This window comes from Amphibalanus amphitrite, unplaced genomic scaffold (assembly GCF_019059575.1).
Source record: "Amphibalanus amphitrite isolate SeventyFive unplaced genomic scaffold, NRLGWU_Aamphi_draft 000008F_arrow, whole genome shotgun sequence".
In the NCBI taxonomy this organism is placed as follows: Eukaryota; Metazoa; Arthropoda; class Thecostraca; order Balanomorpha; family Balanidae; genus Amphibalanus; species Amphibalanus amphitrite.
This window is the reverse complement of record NW_024881504.1, coordinates 561,082-577,590: the sequence shown is the minus strand read 5'-3', so window position 1 is coordinate 577,590 and position 16,509 is coordinate 561,082. Positions and strand designations below refer to the sequence as shown.

The 16,509-nt window shown below is 50.2% G+C and overlaps 1 protein-coding gene across 2 annotated transcripts in view; it reads left to right on the top strand.

The window, feature by feature from the left end:
- The first annotated feature begins 470 nt into the window (after positions 1-470).
- LOC122379282 overlaps positions 471-16,509 on the top strand; it is a 50,694-nt gene continuing 34,655 nt past the window's right edge. Inside the window, exon 1 of one of the 2 annotated variants that reach the window (XM_043361331.1) lies at positions 471-647. The gene's annotated coding sequence lies outside the window, so the exon portion shown is untranslated. The remainder of the gene's footprint in view (positions 648-16,509) is intronic. The other variant, XM_043361338.1, reaches the window with a different exon arrangement.

The following is a 16,509-nucleotide window of genomic DNA, read 5'->3' as shown; positions in this document are numbered from 1 at the left end:
TGCCAAGTTTCAGCTCTCTATCGCCAGCGTGTTCGGAGCTATCGCGAAAAAAAACCTATGGGGGGCGGCACCCGCCCCCCCCCCCTCGGCGGGCGAGAGATGTGTACTGTGACACTTATTACAGTGTCATGAAGCCTGTCATACACGGTTAAAGGTGTCAAACGCTCCCTGAACACCCATTATTGGGTATATAAAAACTCCGGTATGCAGAATAACCACTTACCCAGTTAACGGTGTTCAAAATGTTTTCAGTGTGTCTGCCCGGGAGACACTGGTGCGGGGCCGAGGCGCCGTCCGTCCGGGCTGACATGTTTTCAGCCCCTCCGCTGCAGATAGCGGCCCAGGATGTGGTCCCCGCGCAGCGACCGACTCGTGCGTCAGTGTCCTCGTGTTGCGGAGTTGCGCCTAGGGGCGATTTTGCCGCCTAACGCGCTGTGCCATCGCCTCTACTGTCCGCGGGTCCGGAACTGGAGGAGATAGTGGGACTGGCGTCGGCGACGAGCGCTTCCAGTGGTCACGGTGCTCGGGTGAGGACGTCTCCTCAGACCGCCGTCTCTGGGCCGAGGTGACGGCTGAACGAGGAGGGCCGTCCACTACCTTTCAGACGAGGGTACCCTAGAAGCTTCGTCTTCAACGTCCTGCCACGAGTGAGTAGAATCGATGGCCAAATGTGGCTCTGGCTTGTGTTGTGCTGTTGCTGTTTCGAAGTTCAGGTCAAGAAAATTTTCGAAATGACGTCGTCATGCCTTGTCTCTTTTGGTCTTCTTTTTGCACTCACACTTTAGCGAACAATGCTATTTATTCCTGACTCCATTCCAACAAATGCCGTAGCATGCTCCGAACCCTCCACAACCAATAAGGCACCAGACATTCACTCTCCTTCCTTCAGATTCAGATCCAAAATCCCTCACAAACTCCGCCGGTTTCCGAGCACTCCAAGTCGGCGCTTCTCCACTCGCGCCTCTGATTGACGAGGTGAACCACTCTACATGACGTCAACTGTACCAAGTCACCCCGACCCGTCCGGCCCTGCTTTCACTGGGGCCGACCGCGCCGGCCCGCCCGCCAACAAAAAGACGTCAGTCGGCCCCTCGTCCCGGCCCGGCCGATATACCCACCTGGCTGCGGTCTTGATGGATGACCTTAGCGGCGTCCCCCTGCCGCTCAGCGACGGGGCTCCTTCAGCACGGGGAGAGGGTGTTTCAAGAGGCCTGGTCGGAATCGGCTGACAGAACTTTGTCAGCCGAGAATAAGCCCCGCCCACACCGCGCTGCTGACGGGCTTGTTCATAATCGGCTGACAGGAAACGTCAGCCAAAGATGGCGCTCGACAGTTAGGGTTGAGACTTGAGGAGAGGTAGCATTTTCGCGCTTTTTTCAACGACTATCTTCCGTTACATTATATTTCTGAGATTTATTTGCCGAGGCTATAGAAAAAAAAAAAACAGGATTGATAATTGAGGCGGTGCTGGCATTTCGATTTGTAGGTGCTGTTTTCAGGCTGATTCGCACATTGCGCCATGAAAAAGAAATAATTGCTATCTTTCGCGAAAAATATTTAATACAAAATAGGTACGTCAAAACATCGTACCTATATAAAAACTAACCACCTGCACTATATAGCTGCGCTTTGACTTACACATGCGCCACTTTCGAGCCACTTTGAATTTCGGCTGAAGTGCTGCTGCCCTCTCCCAGCAGCCGAAAAGCCGGCTGTCAGCAGAGGTGTGACGTCACAGCGCGGGAAGGTGTGATACGTCATCAATACCTCAACCAATCAGGGGCTTGGATCTCAGCTGACAACAGCACAGCAGCCGATTCCGACCAGGCCTAAGGAGTTGGGAAGGTGCTTTGGAGTGGGTTACGACCGGTCGACTGGGTGAGGGCCGGCGTGGATCGGGCAGGGATGGAACGGCCCTCTCGGAGGCGATATACGAGTTTATCGGAGCCCCTGCTCTCTCTCCATCGTCCGCTGTTTATCGTCACCGTAATTACAGAGAACAGAAGGCCGATACTAAATTCCGCAACTGCACTGAAAAAAAAAATTGAACACCGTTAACTGGGTAAGTGGTTATTCTGCATACCAAAGGGAGTTTTTATACACCCAATAATGGGTGTTCAGGGAGCGTTTGACACCTTTAACCCGCGCCCCGCTGGGCTATTCAGCCATACGCGCCCTGCTGGGTGGGGGGGGGGGGGGGGGCAGATTCTGCCCCCCTGTCTAACTTCCGAACCGATGGTCGTAGAAAGACGGGGAAAACGGCAATCGAAAGCTCTCAACAAGGCGGATCTTAAGAGCCCAATTTTTTGCTTAAGTAGGTCAGAGGTCAGGTCAAGGTCAGGTCAAGGGTACAAAATGCAAGTTTCTACAGTATCGGCCTTGCACCGTAGTTGCCGAAGAATGGACTGCGACTGATTGCCCAAAACGTGTTCTCAGACTACCAAGACATTATTCGTTGCATACAATGTCATTCAAAAGTCAAGTCATAACTCCCACATTTTCAACCGATTCTTCTAAAGATTGGTATGTAGGTGCACATAGACCACCTCTCTGACATGTATTCCGGTCTTTTCGATACACTCAAAATTTTGGATTTTATAATTATTTTTCCAAAAAAGTCAGTTTTTTGAAAAAAATGGGCCAAAATCCAAAAGTTTCAAAAAACCGAGATAGCCATTTGATAGACAAAGTAGAATCACGTATAACCTTTTTGTTACGTCTTGATTCCTTTAAAAATGAAGATGATAGCGGCGTTTGAAATTTTGCCGTTTTTTAAGCGAAAATGGCGAACATGACGTCACTAAAACGTCAATTTCTCAAAAACTTTTTGACGGATTTTGCTCAAATTTTCAGGGAACGTGTCAAATTGATGTATGATAAGGTACTGAAAGTTTGACGTCGCTGGCGTAACGCGTTTAGAAGTTATTGGCAAAAAACGGGAGGGGGGCAGATTCTGCCCCCCCCCCAGCGGGGCGCGGGTTAACCGTGTATGACAGGCTTCATGACACTGTAATAAGTGTCAAAGTACACATTTAAAAGTGTCTGACACTCATCATATACTGCAAAAACACCCCATCCCCTTTTTAAATTTTCTCAGTGTGCCCAACAATAGGCAGACGAGGAGGACATTAATTAGGCTTTATACAGTAATGAGCGCGCCCGGGGCGGCGGCGGCGGCGGCTGAGTCGGTAGTCACTCCATCAGCGGTGTGACATGGGCTGTGTGTGTGGGGTGCCGGCCGGCTGACTGTCCTGCTGGCCGCGCCCGGGGCGGCGGCGGCGGCGGCTGAGTCGGTAGTCACTCCATCAGCGGTGTGACATGGGCTGTGTGTGTGGGGTGCCGGCCGGCTGACTGTCCTGCTGGCCGCGCCCGGGGCGGCGGCGGCGGCGGCTGAGTCGGTAGTCACTCCATCAGCGGTGTGACATGGGCTGTGTGTGTGGGGCGCCGGCCGGCTGACTGTCCTACTGGCCGCGCCCGGGGCGGCGGCGGCGGCGGCTGAGTCGGTAGTCACTCCATCAGCGGTGTGACATGGGCTGTGTGTGTGGGGCGCCGGGCGGCCGGCGGACTGTCCTGCTGGCCGCGCCCGGGGCGGCGGCGGCGGCGGCTGAGTCGGTAGTCACTCCATCAGCGGTGTGACATGGGCTGTGTGTGTGGGGCGCCGGGCGGCCGGCGGACTGTCCTGCTGGCCGCGCCCGGGGCGGCGGCGGCGGCGGCGGCTGAGTCGGTAGTCACTCCATCAGCGGTGTGACATGGGCTGTGCGTGGGGGGCGCCGGCCGGCTGACTGTCCTACTGGCCGCGCCCGGGGCGGCGGCGGCGGCGGCTGAGTCGGTAGTCACTCCATCAGCGGTGTGACATGGGCTGTGCGTGGGGGGCGCCGGCCGGCTGACTGTCCTACTGGCCGCGCCCGGGGCGGCGGCGGCGGCGGCTGAGTCGGTAGTCACTCCATCAGCGGTGTGACATGGGCTGCGTGTGTGGGGCGCCGGCCGGCCGACTGACTGTCCTGCTGGCCGCGCCCGACGCCCCCGGCCGAGCGATCCCTGAGGGTCCCGCGCCCGGCTCTGTTCCCAGTCCGGCCCTCGGGGTGTAAGAGAGACCTGGACCGAACTACTGGCGCCCAACTTGAGTTGCGTGTGGTATACAGTGCTTAGAGCGTTTCCTTCCCGTGGTGTGGCCTATTTTTCCTCGCGGTGGCTTACATGCGTCTCGGTTCACAACATGTCATCAGTCATGAGATAATCGGAGTATTGAAATCTTATTCAGAAATCTGACAGCGCTGTCGCTGACTAATTGACCACGCCGGGTTTGACGGCACTGAATTGAGACGGTCTTCGTCAAACAACGTCGGGCTGTTGCCGGCTGACGGCCAGGGTTGACCATGGAGCTGGTGTTGATGGTTTTGATGGCAGTGATGGCTCCCGGTGTGACTGGTGCAGCGACTCTATCACTGGCCTGTATCGTGGGCCCGCGGCGGTGGGCAGTGGGTAATTGTCCCGCGCTCCCGCCCGTCTGGCGGCGCCGGGTGGCCCGATTCACCGGCCGGGGCGCCGGGCCGTGACGCTCCCCTGCCGCCGCGGTGACGGTCGTCACGGGCCGTGACGCCAGAGCTGACCGGCCTGCGTATTTACAAATTGCAACCGAGCTCCGCCGTAGGGTATTTTATTTCCGCCGTAGTGTATTTCACTTGGGGGATTTTCTACCATACATTTGCCTGAGCTCAGGGTAATTACAATTTGTCAGCGACGTTAAAAAATGATGCACCTTTTTTCGCAGTATAGGATATCGCATGTGCATATTTCTGCCTTTTTGGGTGCGCTTTATCGGTTTTTCGTGAGTAACTCGCGTAAAAACCGTCCGATCGCGACGAAACTTTCAATGCCCCCGATTTTATCAATTTTACACCTACCCTGACCCAAATGACCTTTGACCTGTGACCTATTTCTCGAGACCATGTTTGGCCCGAATCGCGATTCGGCGTATGTCGGCTCGCATTAGCCGCGCGGTTGCAGTCTTCACGTGGTTTCAAGCGTTGAAACATGTGATATGATGCAGCGATGCTGGTCCCATGCATTAGGGTGGGTGTCAAGGTCACCTGAAGGTCAGGTCAGCTCAATGACCTTTGATGACCTCGGTTCCTTTTTCGAGTTTTACATGTTTCTAGGCTAGTTTTTGGAGCTGATTTCGAATTTAGCAACCATTTGAACATAACAGGGGGTGTAACGAAATTATCCGAACACCTTTCTTCCCGCTGTAATTAAAAAGCAAAAAAAAATCTGGTACTTTTTCTTTTAACTGAGCTTGTAGCCACCTTTCATAAAAACAGTGATGAATGTTCTGGAGCATTTCAGCCAACATGGATTCTCCAGCACACTGGCTTTGATGCGGACCAACGCCGTCTAAACCTGTGCCTGCGGTTGAGCAGTGCTGATGGCGGGTGGCTCTTCATACACCTCCTGCTGAACAAGAGCCCACGCCCCACAGGTTTTCGATTGAATAGGGATCGCGACTTTTTCCAAGTCATAAGCGTTAGCCCAGAATGATTGAAGGTTCTATCGGCATCACTTCCCGTTCGTTTAGGAACTTTTAAGTAGCGCGCCGCCCCGCATGAAGACAGTGTGGCTTGAATCAGGCATCAGTGCGCGTTCAGAAACCGTGCCCTCCTATGCCGTCTGGTTGAGCGCCTCCAATCATGCTCCTACACCTTCCCTGGAAAAGCTCCACCCTTGCCTATGGGGCAAAATATAACCCGCGAGTTGCTGGGGGGGGCGTTAAACGCCCCCACTTTTTTCGCCGGGCCATAGCATAAAAACGGCGCGCCGCAGGCGCGCCAAATTTTGGGTACCTGTAGGGAATTGATTGAAGTGTATTGTGACAAAGTTTCAAAAAAATCGGTCGGAAATTTTTTGAGATATCGAGGTTTTAGTGACGTCATGATTTCTGAGTTTTCGACCAAAAACGGCATATGTTCAAAAAATCATATAAAATCACAGAATAGACATACAGACATGCCGTAAACGCCATTAGACTACCAATACCATGAACAATCAAATGGCTATCTTCGATTATTGATTATCGTTCCGCATTTTCCAAAATCTTGAACTGAATCTTGGCAATTTCTCGTGACTACTTCACGCCCATGATACATGCATTTCTTCAATTGGACTTTTTGAGCCAAACACGTACACATATGATAAAATGAATGTCACCATCGTGTTCTACGCCCCAAATTACCCACAAAACATGTGTCACAGGCTGCGAATATCAGTTTTGATTTTCGGGGATATGTGCCTACCCGGTTGACCTGACCTTGACCCTGACCTATGCTCGACTGACCCCTACATGGAGCTGACACTCTTGTTGGCCTTATTTGATGGATTGTGCACCGTTTTGACAGAGTTTATGACGAGAGGCGCCCATTGCGAAGTCCTGAAGTCCATGCTACTGAAAGCCCGATTTCAGGTGTTTGACCTGACCTTGACCCGACCTGTGACCTCAAAATTCAACTTTAAGTACTCATCTGAAGCGTCTCGTCGCGTTCTTTCGTTTGCCGCCTCGTGCGTTTCGCTGCGCCTATTGGTTCTCGAGTTATCGGCTGGGGGCGTTTAACGCCCCCCCCCCCCCCCCAGCAAACGGTGGGTGGCGAAATACCCCAGCAACTGCCGGGTTAAGGGACAAAAACACAAAACAAGACAGATAAAAACAAAGCAAAATTAACTCATTACCTAATGAAATTAAGGCTGGAGCAAAAACATAGGTAATAGGTATATATGTCAAATTAGAATGAAAGATTAAAATCAACCTGACCAGGCCTTACGGTCTGACCTGGTCCTAACCACCTTACTTCGCCTAACTTAACCCAATTCAACCTAGCCTACCACAACACCTGCAGAGGTACCTTCCTGGAAAAATGACGCCCAGGGAGGTGACTGTCCAACTTATTGGAATAGGTACTACCATGATTGATTGTCAAAATGTGTGTCATCATGCTCTTGTTTGACAAGTGATGTATAATAAATGTGATATTCAATAACATTATCTCCTGACTGCTGACTGTTGAGTGATCAAAATATTCAAATAATCAGGGTACAATGCTTTGCATAGTGCACACTAATCATGTTGTTTTTGTGTAGGCCCTCTGCACATTGTTGTGTGCAGTGCTATGTGCACCTTAATTAAGTAAAAAAGTGACTGGTGGTACATGACAAAAGGTTGTGCAACTGTGAAGTTCATGCCCTTGGTCAAGCTGGTGCCAAATGCCTATAGCTATAGCAGGATCAGTGAGGGTTGTAGACATGCTACATACATTGTGCATTGAAGATATTGGCACAAAGTTCATCCGTAATTACTATGCTTAACACCTAATGTAAGAAGCGACATAAATGCCCAGATGATAAAACTCTCTGGCCAACATCACACAAATTTATTGACATACTTTGCAGGTACATATTTACATTCATGGCAAATACTTTTGATTTGATTCAGAAACTAGTTGCTAGTAAGCTTGCATTTTTGTAGGTACCACAACAATCATATATTAAATCATAAAAAAACCTTCTCATGGCATTCATCACATACCTTTTTACCGAACAAGTACCTAGCTACCATACAATGATTCTACAAATTTTCTGCAATCCATCTATCTATATCTCAACTGACACAATGAATTGAAATACCCTAGCAAAACCTATAAATGTACATAAAAAGAATGCAATGCTACAAGAACTATGAATTTCTGAAGTTATTCTCACATGCTGGAACATTGAAACTCTACTTTTGTCTTCCATTTCCACGTTTGATTGAGCCATCATATCGAACTGTTTTCGTTCTTCAGTCACAAGCTTTCGCACAAATCTTGAATTTTTACACATCATCTTGAACCATGCTCCAGTCTTTCCAACAAGGTACTATGTAACATCAAAGCAATTTTGATTTGTTACAGCAGCTTCAGATCATGATAGGCTTGAGGTTTGTTACACCATTTGCCAGACAAATCGCTACAAAATGTGTATCAACTCCCAAACTAAGTAATTGATCATATCAGTATTTGCAGTTTCCACACAATGTTTCATAATATTATTCTATGTTTATATAAAGAAACTCAAATAATCCACAAATTGTTATTGAAACACTCCCACTTCAAGAATTCACAGCAATAACAGTACAAGTTCAGAAGCAAACAAACATTGCGCCAGATTTCGTATGAAACGCGCCATCGTCCTGAACTTTCTACCACAGACGGTAGTTCAACCGCAGCCGTAGTGCGAAAACCCCTGCCCACCTTACCCCACGGCGAAGCTCGGTTGCAATTTGTAAATACGCGACCGGCCTGCTCCGGGCCGGAGGGAGGCCGTCACACCGGCGGTGCACAAAGGGCCCGCCTGCCGCACCGGGTGGGGGGGCGCAGCACACGTGGTGTCAGCTACACGTGCAGTGGGCACAGACGGGCGGAGGAACTGAGCTACCAACAAACTGCCGTGTGGTGGTAGGGGAGCAGCATGCAGCGGAATTAAGGCGTTATGCATTGAATGGCTCCTGACTTTCGATTTCTTTTTCGCAACTATTTGTCGGATTTTTAATGTCTGCATATCAAGAGAAAGAGTGGGTTTGGTGGGTTTCACGGTAGAAATCTGCACGCCACCGTTTGCCACAGTTTATCGGTCAGGTCCCAGCTGCCATGAATGTGTCACACGCCTGACGAAGTGTATAGCAAACAGAGCTACCGGGGCCCGTCAGCAGCTCTTTACAGATCAATGTGACTGCACCCTGATTGGTGTCAGTCCATGATGTCTTATAGGCGTATTTGGAAATTCCGACCTCGACGAGCATCTGTGGTAGAAAACCAACCCTTTCGTAGGGGAAACTACTGCTGTCTGCTACCATTTGCACTACATGTGTCGCTATAGCTGCGACATCTATGCATATTAACCCTCGCATGTGTAGGGGGGGTCGGATGGACCCCCCCCCCATGGTTTTTCGCGAATAACTCGCGTAAAAAGCGGCCGATCGCGACGAAACTTTCAGTACCCTCGCATTGATCAATTTTACACCTACCCTGAAAATTTCATGACCCTGACCCAAATGACCTTTGACCTGTGACCTCTTTTCCGAGACCATGTTTGGCCGGAATCGCGATTTCGCGTATGTCGGCTCGCACTAGCCGCGTGTTTGCAAGCTTTTCGTGGTTTCAAACGTTCAAACATGTGATTTGATGTTACTCCCGTGTGTGTCAAGGTCACCTGAAGGTCAGGTCAGGTCATTGACCTTTGGTGACCTCGGGTGACCTCGGTTCACTTTTTCGAGTTTTACATGTTTCTAGGCTAGTTTTTGGAGCTGAATTCGAATTTAGCAACCATTTGAACATTTACGAAGCAGTTTTGGTGCCTTCGTAACATGTTACGAAGCTGTCAGAGGCGGTTGACACGTACTACGAATACCCGTCACGACGCCTACTGATTGACCTGACCTGACCTGACCCGACCTGGTCTAAATGCTTAAAGACATCATCTGTGATAAAAACTAACACGATTTTCGTGATCAGCACCCCGAAAACCCCCTTAGCAGCCACACTTTACGACTTTCTAATAGGTCCCGATTTTCCCGACTTTGGGTCATTGACCTGACCTGGAAGGTCAACCAATGACCTAGGACCTTAAAATTGGGTATCATCGGCTTCCTCTCGTCACGGGCAACACGCTCGTTTTTTCCGCGAAGCTCTAGCTCGATCAGGGGCCAAACGGCAAGGGGGGGGGTCCAACCGACCCCCCCCCCCCCCTACACATTAGAAGCTGTAAAACGCCGCACACATGCGAGGGTTAAATCGCGACGTGTGTGTGCGGTGGCCGGTGATTCTTGGGTGATTCTAATTAGCGATTAGCTAGGGCAGCAGGGTGGATCCAGACTTTCAGTTTGAGGGTGGGCGGACTCTTGGCCGGCCCGATCCCCGGCAGTCAAAGTTGCTGAGCGGGGGCCCGGAGGGGGGGGGGGGGAAGGAAGGTCCAATATAATGACCCAAAAGACATGCCTGTTGCCCATAGGTATACATATACGTATGTATTGAATGGTATCAGCACTCAGCAGTGTGCCTCCTGAGATGTTAGTGATTTTTATCGATTCATCAAGTTGACGATTTGTTTTTTGCGGATATCTTAAAAACGGCAGCGCTCCGCGTCGGTGTTTTTTAACATATTTAATAACCTTTAGCTTTAACTTTACCAATACCAATACAAACCAATACATACTATATATGCCTATAGGCAATAGGTGTGGCATCATATTGGACCTTTCTCCCCCCCCCCCCGCTCAGCAACCGGACTGCCAGGGATCGGGCCGGCCATGAGTTACCCCACGCCCACCCTTAACCAGGGATGCGGAGTCGTGGACATTTCAGACGGTTCCGACTCCGGCTCCGGCTCCGGGTGAAATGCCATGGCGGCTCCGGCTCCGGCTCCGGCTCCGAGTAAAATGGTCCGGCGGCTCCGGCTCCAATACTCAGTACATTTTAAATACCTACGGGTGGCAGAAAAAAAGAAGATGGGATTGGTGCACGTTGCTTCTGCATTTGCATAACTTAAGGCTATTTTCATATTTTGAATACCGTATTTCTTACTGTTTGGAACTGTAAGTTACAGGCAGTTCGGTTTGACAAACCGAACGGTCAATATTTGTTTCCTCTTCAAAAAAGGAGCCGGAGTCGCCCCCTTTTTTGACAGCTCCGGCTCTGGCTCCGGCTCCGAACTATTTCACAGCTTCGGCTCCGGCTCCGGGCAAAATATGCCGGCTCCGGCGGCTCCGGCTCCGGCTCCGCACCCCGGCCCTGCCTCAAACCGAAAGTCTGGATCCACCCTGGTGCCCTAGCTAATCGCAGAATCAGCGCACACAGATGTGGTTTACATGTATATGTATAGATGTCGCAGCGATAGCGAAGCGACACATGCAGTGCAAATGGTAGCAGACAGCAGTAGTTTCCCCTACCAAAGTGGTGGTTTTCTACCACAGACGCTTGTCAAGGTCGGAAATTCCAAATACGCGTCTTATAGTGATGATAAACTACCACAAGCCTTGTTGGCTTACCGTTGGTGGTAGACAGAGCCATTAGTGCTTTACCAGATCCACGGTAGAAAATAAATTTTCCGTGACAAGCAGCATGAGGTAGAAGCACGATTATTTCAAGCAAGGTACTACTCTTTCGGTGTAAATCTAAAATAGCCTTATCAAAAGCACCGATAAATTCATTTTTGATTGAGGCGTCACATATTTATTTGGCTTTTGCATACTTCACTGCATAGGCGTAGGAACAGGGGGGCCGGGGGGCCATGAACCCCACCTTCGGAGGTGGGGGGGCCAGCAATGTTAACTGGCCCCCCACTTTTTGCTGACTTAACCCGCGTGGGGCTGGGGGGGTAAATTTTACCCCCCCTCGCGAATTTTTGCAATATCTCAAAAACGGCGGCGCGCAGCGCCGCCAAACTTTCAGTACCTTTTTTTACATCAATTTGACACGTTCCCTGAAAATTTGAGCGAAATCCGTCGGATTTTTTTTGAGAAATTGACGTTTTAGTGACGTCATGTTCGCCATTTTCGCCTCAAAAACGGCAAAAGTTCAAACGCCGCTAACATCTTCATTTTTAAAGGAATCAAGACGTAACAAAAAAGGATATACGTAATTTTACTTTGTCTATCAAATGGCTATCTCGGTTTTTTGAAAATTTTGGATTTTGGCCCAAATTTTGTCAAAAAACTGACTTTTTTGGGAAAGTAGCTATAAAATCCAAAATTTTGAGTGTATCGAAAAAACCGGAATATATGTCAGAGAAGTGGTCAATGTGCACCTACATACCAAGTTTTAGAAGAATCGGTTCAAAAATGTGGGAGTTATTCAAAATTGTATGACGTCACGACACACAAATTTTTTGAAAAATGACTTTTTTGGAAGTTCTAGACCTCGTACGGAAACAAAAGTAGCACCATTCGATTCGCCGTGAAAAACTGCATCAGATAGACACCTTTTTAGGCCTTAACAACCAACTTCAGAATTTGACCTCACTTGACCTGACCTTGACCTGACCTCGACCTGAAATTCATCCAGAGGTGGTCCATATCACTTATTGAGCGTGCCTATTGAATTCTATGAGTAAAATGACCCATAAAACATGTGTCGCACATGCCCTTTTCTATATTTTGTTTTTGGTGACCTGACCTGACCTGACCTTGACCTTGACCTTGACCTCTGAATGATATTGTATGCAACGAATATTGTCTTGGTAGCCTAAGAACACGTTTTGGGCGATCAGTCTCAGTCCATGACTCCATTCTTCGGCAACTACGGTGCAAAGCCGATACTGTAGGAACTTGCAATTTGTACCCTTGACCTGACCTTGACCTTGACCTCAAACTTAAAATTAAGTACATGTTTTTAGTTGTTCGTGATGAGATCTTTCGATTGGCGTTTGATTTTTCCAAATCGGACCATTAGTTTGGGAGATAACAGGGGGGTAAAATTTACCCCCCCCAGCCCCGCGCGTTCGGCTGGAGACCCCAGCCCCGCGCGGGTTAAGTGTCTGTCTGTACCTACCTACCACCCGGTAACTTGACAACTATTCAGCTTGCCCTTAAAGATTCCCTTTTGTTTCTACAGCGTTATTGACCGCCAGCACGGTGCAGGAGAATGCATATACAAACGACCAACGCTTGACCGGATCTGCTTGGGGTCGGCATAGTTCGTCAAAGGCGTACTAGCTAGGGGCCAGGGTGACCGTGCCCCCGCCTCGGCTCAAACAGGCTGGGGGCCAGCAATGTCTGTATCTGCCCCTCCCCTTCCACTTTCAGTGCAGTGGCGTTCGCAGAGGAGGGATCAGGGCCATGCCCTCCCCCCTCCAAAGGCTAATCAGGGGGCCATCATATCATTTGGCCCCCCAAACAACCAATGGGCCCCCATGGGCGCATGGGGCTCTGGCCCTTATTCGATTGCCGGTCCCGTAGCTCAGTTGGTTAGAGCGTTGGACTCCGCGTGGTGAGAGCACGCGTTCCCGGTTATGACAGTCCGGGTTCGAAGCGCGACGGGCGCTCGACATTTATGGGCCTCCTGACAGGTATGGTTGCGGTTGGTGGCAGGCCGTAGCCAGGCGAAGTCAGCGAGGGGACCGGCCGTGCGCGGCTTTGTGCGCACGTTAAACTTTGGACTCTAAATTCTGCCATAGAATCGGAATTGCGCGATCGGAGGGTAGAGGGCAGGGTCATCGCAACAAGCTTCGCTTAGCGGTGGCTCTGTCCTTGTGAATCCTTCCCATCAAAAGGTTCGGACTAAATTTATTAAAAAAAAAATTGTCACGAAGCTCAAGAATCCCACGCTAGCTAGCTCCCAAACCAGTCTTTGAGGGTCCTACACTGATCTCGGAGGGCCCTTCAGTGGCGGTCAAGCGCCCACATTGACCGCTGAGAACCCAACTTGACCTCATTTGAGGGCCCCTAAACCGGCCTCAAGGGCCCAGCCGGCGTCTGAGGGCCTCACACCGGCCTCTAGTGGCCTCATTTTGTCTTTCGTTAAATACATATTACTATTCACGTCGATTTAGAGACAATATTTGGCTATTTAACCCTATTAGTGGCAGGCTCCTGGCTACCCCATATTAGTGGCAGGGGGGGGGGGCTGTTTACGACCCCCCTTGATATCTCGAGATCTAACCGGCCGATTTTCAAAATTCAAACGGCATTCGATTTGGATCAACGAGATCTACATTTCTAAAAAATAAAAATAAAAATGTCAATAGGGGGGTAGAGGGGGGTAAAAACGGGCAAATTGCAGATACATTTTAGACTGTTTATCACGGCCAGGTTTCTGAACCAATCTTAACGCAACTTTTGCCGATCGATAGAGAATGAACCAGGAATTCACATGGATCCTAAAAATATGCATTTTCAAAAATCATAGGCGGATACAGATCATTGAGATTGGGGGTACACAAAAAGTATAGTAAATAAGGTTTTTATTGGTACTGTTTCTAAAAAGGGTGGCAATGGTCTTGTTATGTTACAATTTTCTTATGAGAGAACCACTAAAATTGTATTGGTCATGCATAGGCGGTGTCAGGGCACCTATGTTGGGAGGTAAAAAATAACCCCCCTTTTTGGACGCCTGGATCCGCCTATTATAGCAAAAACGTGTCAAAAGAGGATGCACAATAACTTTGTATATGTTATCACATGATACCTTTCATTCACTGTTCGTAAAACTGTTCAGCATCGTGATCTTCGCCCAAATGACTCGCTTCACGAATAGGACCCCCAATTCCCAGTGCTCTGGAGCCGCCCCTGGTAAAGTTATGAACTTGAAATTTTCAGGGAATGTGCCCAATTTAGTTTTAGGAAAAGTCAGAAAATTTCAGCATCGTAGCTTCAGCGGTTTCGGAGATATTTCCGAAAAACCTGAGGAGTGGATAAAAACAACCCCCCTGCCACTAATAGGGTTAAGCAAATTGAGGAGTTCGTCGGTTTCACTGGGGACGGTCCCCAGTAACCCAAAAGTTACTGGGGACCGGTCCCCAGTGTCCCCAGTGGTGGTTACGCGCCTGCTCGGTTGTCGTCCCGGCCCGCGGCCGCCCGCTGGCCGGCGCGCTGTGACCCAACCGCCGCGAAACCTTTCCACCTGTTCTCACCGGCGCCGCACGCGTCTCCCGCTCGCACAATGCGCCAAATGGGATTTCACGGACGGCTGAGCACGAATGCGGCGCACTGGGGGCGAGCGCGGCGCACGCCCCGCCCGGTGTGCGTCACAATGGTCACCGTCGGCTCGCGCTGGCGGCGGTCGCGGCGCAGCGGCGGCGCTGGGTCTATGTCGGGTCAAGGGCGGGGAGGGCGCCGGCGGCGCGGTCACGCCTGGCTGGAGGGCGCCGGGGCGCCGCGGGGCACCAGGTGGTCGGCAGGTGCCGGCGCCCTCCCCCGCCGCCGGCTCCCCTCCCCTCCCCGCGGCACGCACCCTCCTCCGCTGCTCCGACGGGGAGGGGCCGCTGCCGGCTGCAGGCCGCGACACCGCGACTCCGCGGCGGCGGCGGCGGCGGCGGCGACCCTTTGTTCGCGGCCTATGCAAATCGAGCGGCGCTTTTGCGCCACCGCTCACCATTACCCATTTACGCCTATCATCTGTTTTGTTTTTCAACCGTTCATCATGGCATTTTATCATGCTTGAATTGAGTACACACAAGTGTGTAAGAATATGTGCCTAAGCTAGGGCGCATACCTACATTGGCTGGGTTTGCATGATATCATTTATTTACCGTAATAGGACGATGAAGTGTTTCGCTGAACTGACAGTCGCTCACATTGTAGTCGACGAAATAGGTATCGCTGAAACATAGCTTTCGCTAAAATTGATAATCGTTATATTTGATAATCGCTTAACTTGATAATCGCTGAATTGTCATTCGCTGAAAATGGTTCGCTCAAATGACGTTCGCTCGAATGACACTCGCTAAAGTCGCCCGCACCGCATTTATTTGTGCATGGATGGATGGATTTGGATTTGTTGACATAGATTTGTGCATATCATTTATTTGTGTAAATGAGTGTGTAAGTGTGATGTGTGCATGATACTGTAATATGCCACCCCATCTGTTTGGCGGCCTGGGACCTTGGGGCGCCCGACAACAAGCCTCGCTTCGTTGGGTGCTCTGGGAGCCCGGGCTACCTTGCTGCTGACATACGCTGAATTTGACCAGAGTTTGATGATGACTTGGCTATGACTGTGAATCTCCCTCTAACTAAACTGCCCCAGTGGACTTGGACACTTTCCCCAACGTGTATGAATGTTATGAATGTAATGAATGTGTGAGTGTGCTGATAAATTGGGGGCTTTCAGTAGTGGGCAGTCACCACTGATTGCAGTGTTGACTACTTTGCTTCTTTTTGTTCCCCTAATTCATATGGCTTTCTCCTTTCTGCTTTTTATGTTACATTTCATTTCCTTGCAGGGAGTGCCGCGACTTGCAATTTTAACCCTCGCATGTGTGCGGCGTTTTCCAGCTTCTAATGTGTAGGGGGGGGGGGTCGGTTGGACCCCCCCCTTGCCGTTTGGCCCCTGATCGAGCTAGAGCTTCGCGGAAAAAACGAGCGTGTTGCCCGTGACGAGAGGAAGCCGATGATACCCAATTTTAAGGTCCTAGGTCATTGGTTGACCTTCCAGGTCAGGTCAATGACCCAAAGTCGGGAAAATCGGGACCTGTTAGAAAGTCGTAAAGTGTGGCTGCTAAGGGGTTTTTCGGGGTGCTGATCACGAATATCGTGTTAGTTTTGATCACAGATGATGTCTTGAAGCATTTAGACCAGGTCGGGTCAGGTCAGGTCAGGTCAACCAGTAGGCGTCGTGACAGGTATTCGTAGTACGTGTCAACCGCCTCTGACAGCTTCGTAACATGTTACGAAGTCACCAAAACTACTTCGTAAATGTTCAAATGGTTGCTAAATTCGAATTCAGCTCCAAAAACTAGCCTAGAAACATGTAAAACTCGAAAAAGTGACCC